Raw genomic sequence first — 7038 nt, forward strand, 5'->3', positions numbered from 1 at the left:
ATCCGAGAATAATCGATACTTGCGCTTTCATATTGCTTTCTCATTGGTGGGAAACCTGAACTTTAATGAATAGGTGTACTTTAATGAGGTCCATTAAAGGGCTGCTACCAGGTTTATAATTACTACATTTCGGCATGGTCGACATAAATATACATACATATTTGAGATTTCAGATCTACAGTATTCACCTAACGGACTACAGAGTATATACCCTAAGTGGTCATTCCATGTTGTGATTAAAATGACAATGAGGGCTACGCGAACGGACTCTACAGAGTTAAGGCTGATTCACAACAAACCGGGAACGGAAACGACAACGAGAACGGAAATAATGTTAAAATAATTATGTTTAAATGTGAACATTCACAATTAACTATTACGAATGCTCACATTTAAATACACTTATTTTAACATTTCCGTTCTCGTTCTCGTTCATTTCCGTTCCCGGTTTATTGTGAACCAGTTTTAAGCGGGTCGCTTACTTCCACGTTTCGTTCGACATGACTCTCATCGGACAAGCGTAAGTGCTAACCACAACGGACTATACGTAGAAAGAGATCCTTTTACAATTTGGTCGGTACGGGACTGATTGGCCAAGCATAAATGTCTGATCACATTATCATGCGTGGATCGTTTCCGGCACGTAGCATTTTATGCACGACAAAATATATTGTTCAGCATGTCATTTATGAGAGTATTCAAACGTTGCGTATTCGGTCATGCGCGATTCGGCATGGTCAGCCATCGTACTGGATTCTCAGCAAGAATATTTTTGTCTGATCCTCTTCTACCCGTAGGAAAGCTAGGAGGATACAAAGACAAGAAGGAGCAACCCAAGGAAATTGTTAAGACGGCTATAGGTTCGTCCCAATAAGCGGTTCATGGATCAGTTCATGTACAGTTACTGTATCATCTTATGCGCATGCGGTAGTTGAGCATCTGCTATGAGATTGAAACTGGACTGGACGCTGTTGGAACGCTTTCGCGGATCGTTATGTACTAAATCCAGAGATGCTATAACTGTGATCATCTTTGCTAGGAACGGGATGCTCGTTTCGCAGCTAATTCTAATTGCAGAAAATAGAATTTCGATCATCTTCTATAAAAAGATGACAAAAAATATGGAAGGCAAGAATTCCGCTAATTCAATGTCGTGTACTGGGGGACTCTCATCTAAAAATAGTTTTTTTTTTTTTAAATTATTAATGTATGTACGGCTGTACGTTATTTATTATACTTACAATCAAAACTGTATGTAGAAATTGTAATTAACTATTTCAATACCTAAATAATTTCCATTCCCTTTCTTTTTGGCGAAAATTTAAATTAAATCTCTAGTACACATAATACTTTCTGGGCAGTCTTATGAAATTTTGGATACGTGTTTCCATTTCTTTTCCAACATGTAGCCACGTCTTCCATCCTGCAGTTCTGTTTCAAATATGTGCCCAATTCGTCTTCCTGAATACTGAACGGACTACCAATACCAACCTATGCGGAAAACTTCGTAGTTTCTGTGTGACTTACAGGTACGTCGTATGGCGGCTCAGGGGAATTTCGATCTTCGTTGTTTTGCGTTCGTGCAGCAAGTTGTTTTACTTGTCCAGACAAAAAAAAATAGTTAGGTTAATATATTTGTCTTTCATTTCCAAATTTCAATACAAAGGTCTGTACTGTCACTGTCACTTTTCATCTTAACCTCATTGATGTGAACAGTCGATCATGTTTTTCTTCAGTATCCAGACGCTGGTGAGCTTATGAGCATGCGCGTCTCGCGTACTCTTCCGTACATGTCTCAATCCGCGGACTACTGGGTGTTCAGTTCAAAATGTGTCTTGGCTCGCTGTATGCCGTCATGTGGCTAGCTGATGAGCCTAGAGAATTCAATCTTCCTACACTTCCGCAGCTCAGGTGTATAATCTAAGAGGCAGAGAAGTTGGCTAACAAGTACGGCGTTCATTCTGAAGAGTACGTGCCGATACGTACGGTAACGCCGGTAGTGGCAGGAATGTGAACTGTTTGGAAATACGTACTGTCGGGATATGGGGAGAGGGTTAACACGATTACTTACATATTTGTTGACATTAACTTCGACGGTCAACATGGACACGGAGCATTTGATTTGTGTTGTGGAATATTACCGTACGCAACCGATGATAACAAATACCCTGCGTACGACTTGCCGGCGCAAAACACAGTTCGAAAGAGGTTATGGTAGCACACAGACCGTACAGACCGCCATCTGTTGCTACGACGTTCAAGTTATACCGTACACGTTCTCAAGTTCAGATTGAAGAACGCCTTAAATAATAGGCAACTTCTCTAACATATAAGCTGAAACTCGCTTCAAATCGGTGACCCAACAACAGTGACGTCATGACACACTTTGAAATGAACACCCAGTATTTCTGACCGTTCCGAACCCGTGTCAAAAGCTTGTTGGAACGCCCGACTGCAGTACATGTTTCCGGTTCGGGACTGGTTCGGATTGCGTTGGAACGCTTTTTCTGTACTGCGCATGCTCACGATGGTTACGGACGGTTCTTGACTGTTGTTGGAACGAACCTGACATCTACGCCGCATAATAATCCGCGAAATACAGACATCACCGACTTCGTGAGTCCACTATCAGTCATCCTGTTACAGCCGTTTCAGAGCCAGGACCCATCCTCAGATGCTTACCAGATATGCTTCAGGATCCAGACTCCAAGCCCTTTCTATATCAGGATTGGAAATCCGTACTATTTAAAAGACCATCCCAGCCTGTTTTTAACTACTGTAGAGTCCACACCTGTGGAATACGGTCAGCGCGTCTGGCAGCGAAATCAGGTGGCCTGGGTTTGATTCCCGATCGGGACAAGTTACCTGGTTGAGGTTTTTTCCGGGATTTCCCCTCAACCCAATATGAGCAAATTCTGAGTAACTTTCGGTGCTGGATCCCGGACTCATTTCACCGGCATAATCACCTTCATCTCATTCAGACGCTAAATAACCTGAGCTGTTGATAAAGCGTCGTAAAATAACCTACTAAAAGAAACTACTGTAGATGATAAATAAAGTAAGTGTGTTAATGGAATGAAAGAGAGAAATGGGAGCATCTCGAGAAAACCCTCCGCAACGAATTGCTTTGTTTAATACAAATTTTATCATTACCTGACAGGGCATTGAACCGAGTCGTCTGGATGGAAAACCAGCGCGCTAGTTCTTGAGCCACAGAGCCGGTAAAGTTTATGTTACTACGATGAATTAACAAGACCCAACAAATATTTGCCCTTTTCAAAAGAACACAGGATTTTTTTTAAGGAAATTCTGGCGTTATAAAAGAAATCCATTGAAAGAAAGAGGATATTTTTCCAGAAGGAATTGCCAATATCATAAAGCCTCAAACTGTTTGTCTGGAATCGAATTCCGGTTCCCTTATGAAGAAAGTCTCAGATATTACAGCAAACATTCATGTAATATTGTTTGGTGGATGGATTTTATCCTGAGGTCTAGGAATTCCACGGAATATTTCGACATTCTGTGTCGCATTTCTCTGCTCACTCTAAATCTCTGCCCATGTCAGGATATACAGCACTGCACAGCGTCACTGCATGGTCAGCATGAATGCACATCTTTTGATATAAAAGCCCTATATCTAGCACGACTGTAACACGTAAAAAATTGGACGATAAATATGCATTTATTGTAAAACCCCACAACTAGCATCACATATGGTGTTTTTCAAATAAATTGGTCAAAGGTGAATGAGTTTTTTCACTGCAATGAATAAAAAGGTGAAGTTCTTTGACAGCATTGTACCGGCAGAAGTATTCACTATTCGAATTCCTGAGAAAAATGTTTGTGCTGAAAATTTACCGTTTGAACTGCCAACAGACCTAGCTTATAACAGCTCGAGGCTACCAATCAATGTTAAAAAATGGAGGATCTAAAGAACATTTTGCAGTACATACCAGATGAAGTGAAAGGATTATACACTGAACTGTACACATGACCTACCAACAACATAGATAATAATGACAGTGGAAGCGAAGACTAAAAAAATAATGAGTCCTGATATGAAAAATGTCTGTTGCAGCAGAAAAAAACTTTCATTTTTCGTGATTTTATATGTACTTTTTTCATAGATTACAAAGTTTGTTCACACTTACTTTCATTCACTCTAATACTTGGAAAAAGGCAATGCTTTGCTTAGTTTCAGTTTGTTTGTTGGAAAAAGCCCAATAACATCCTAATTAATTTAATTTGGGGGGGGGGGACTTTATATGTATTATAAAACACAACTAATGGTGAATAAATGTCATATTTGGCAACTAATACCACTTGTTAAATACAATTTGACAATAAAATAAAATTAATGAAACTAAACAGTTATTATTGGCTTTCCAAAAGTTTTGTTTTTGTCACTTGTGGGGTTTTAGAAATAAACGATTCGCCTAATATCGCAATCGCAGTATTTAAAATGTGTAATTTGTAAAATATACTCAAACATAAACATTTTTACTGAGAGAATAGTTTCCATTCAAAGCCATAATTTAATATTTACATTCTAGTACTTAATATTTTGCTCATAACCACAATTACTTACTGAGAAGTAAAGTAAGAGTGTAATGTTTCCTTGTTAAACCAAGACACAGGGGAACATGTACTAAAATATGACTTGTACTGAGAAGGATGACTTGTAAAAATCACTACGTGAAACAATAGACCAGTCATGTCAATTGATGCCCATAGGAGCAAGCGCGCGCTTTAGAGCCCAGGAGAGCCTGAGCGCTTTACAGCGGAAAGGAAAGAGACAGACGAAGGAGGTGGTATATGCCGCTTGGTCGAGCTATATACAGGGATGGCCAGCACTGATTCAATGGATAAAGGGAAGAGAACTTATTAAAACTGTATCCATGTTAATTTTTAGATTTATCTGAGAAGTATAAGTGCATTATAAGAATGTAAGTTTTAATTTTAATGCTCATTTTTCACAAGTTTGCTTTTTTATTCAAAAAGAATATTTTCTCAACTTTTTTTACAGAAAAGTGAAATTTTCATATATGTTTGTTTAGTAGCCTTACAGGTACTAAAACAATGTTGTCATAAATCTAATATATCGTAAGTAGGCCTTAGTACTGAAGATAGTGTATTGAAATTTTTTTAAATATTCGCATGGAAAATGTTTGTAAGGAATTGAATTAACAAAGCAAATACTGTTACATTACAAACAAAAGATATGTGCCTATGTGTTCGTAAAACGTCAGCTCTATAGCTTCAGCAGATTTCGAGATAATTTAATATTCTGATAACAGAAAGTTGCGCACCAATATCACCTAAAAGCATAATGCGATAAGAGTTTTATTATGTAATATTAGTTACAGTTAAAACATATACCTAGACAACTTTGCTTTGTACTATAATATTGTTTTGATTACTTTTATAAGGCTAAAGATACCATCAATATCAATTTCAACTTATCATGTCATATTCAGTATCTTTCTTTGGGATAACACTTTCTTTATGAATGATGTGTTTAATTCACTTAGTACAGTATAGTTGTAGTTATTATGGAATTTGTGTGAATATTCCTTCTTTACTCTTTATTATGTTATTAACGTTTAAAACACAACTGCAATATTAGGCTAAGAAATAGATGTTAGTACTTTTGTTTTACAGACAATATATAAAATAACAAACAGAAAGAAGCCATATAAAAATAACGACATAAAATTTCACGTTCCGTTTGAAGTTTGTGCACCACTGTTTTCTTAATCCAACAGGCTGCTTATTCCTCCTAGCATACCTAGCGCTTAATGCCCGCGCATGACGTCAAGGACAGAAAAATGTGCTTGCTTTGACATCACTGCAATAGACGAAAAGTTATGTATTTTGAAAGAAAAATGCATAATAAACAATACAGAGGTTCACTTAAACTCAGGCGAAACGCAACTAACGACCTAGCATTACATTCATAGTGTCGGTACCTAACCAAACATGACTGACTTATAAATGCGTAAATCAGGGAATCTTGTGTCGTGTTAAAAGTTAAAAATTTACCATGCCTCCTATGAGGTTCGAACTCACGACCCCTGGTTTACGAGACCAGTGCTCTACCACTGAGCTAAGGAGGCAGATATGAGTAACATCTGATTTATGGAAAGGAATCTAGAGAAGGATCGTTGACTTATGTGACGTGAAATTGACTCGGTAATTGCGTATTAACTACATGCAATAGTTAAAAATTAGCTTTGAAGCTATATGAAAGCTTTGTTCATGATTTCGAACTCGGTCTAGGATCGGAATATATGTAGGCGTACATTAAAATGTTATATCTCTGTTGACTCATTTGGAAAACAGCCATGTTATTGACTTTACGTCATGAAAATCTCTTAGGCCTACTATGTCCGCCTGTATTTAGGAATAAGAATAATAAGATGAGAAATCAACTTGATATTAGAAAGACACCGCAAGTTATATCTTATTTGCATGTATAATATTACGAGCATGCCATGTTAATAACGTCACATAGGCTACATTTCGTTATAACACCAGGTTTTATACTGTACGACACATTTCGGTTATACCGTGGGGTTTCAGGTGGTGAGTTGCGCCTCGTGTTATAAGTAAGGAGCGGATTCCTACGTAATTAAATATTATTTTTGCGTGTGATAAAACACAATGAACAAAGTTAAAAATTCCGAACCTGAAGTTTCAAGTTTAAAACCCGAATATTATTTCACATAAAAACACATATTTTCACAAAAAAATTATATAAATAAATATTTTCAGGAAATCTATTATAAACACATAAATCTAGGAGTTTTTTTACTTACATAATTTTTTACAAGAACTTTTAAATATTTTAAAACTAAATCAATTATGTAACTCAGAAGTACGTTATCTTTTTAAGAATTCTTGGTTGCTTCCTGTTTCTAAGCGCTGTGTGGTGTATCCGTGATCCATTTTTGTAGTAGCATCGCCTCAAGTTCTGAGAACTGCTAGACAGCATATCAGTGTTATTATCAGATAATAAATTAACATGGACAAGGAGGA

The 7038-nt window shown here is 37.2% G+C and overlaps 1 non-coding gene across 1 annotated transcript; it reads right to left on the reverse strand.

Annotated features, from left to right (window-relative positions):
* Positions 1-6044: 6044 nt before the first annotated feature.
* TRNAT-CGU (transfer RNA threonine (anticodon CGU)) lies at positions 6045-6116 on the reverse strand. The gene has a single exon. It is a non-coding gene; the product is annotated as a tRNA-Thr (tRNA).
* Between the last annotated feature and the right edge of the window lie 922 nt (positions 6117-7038).

Source organism: Periplaneta americana, chromosome 12 (genome assembly GCF_040183065.1).
Source record: "Periplaneta americana isolate PAMFEO1 chromosome 12, P.americana_PAMFEO1_priV1, whole genome shotgun sequence".
In the NCBI taxonomy this organism is placed as follows: Eukaryota; Metazoa; Arthropoda; class Insecta; order Blattodea; family Blattidae; genus Periplaneta; species Periplaneta americana.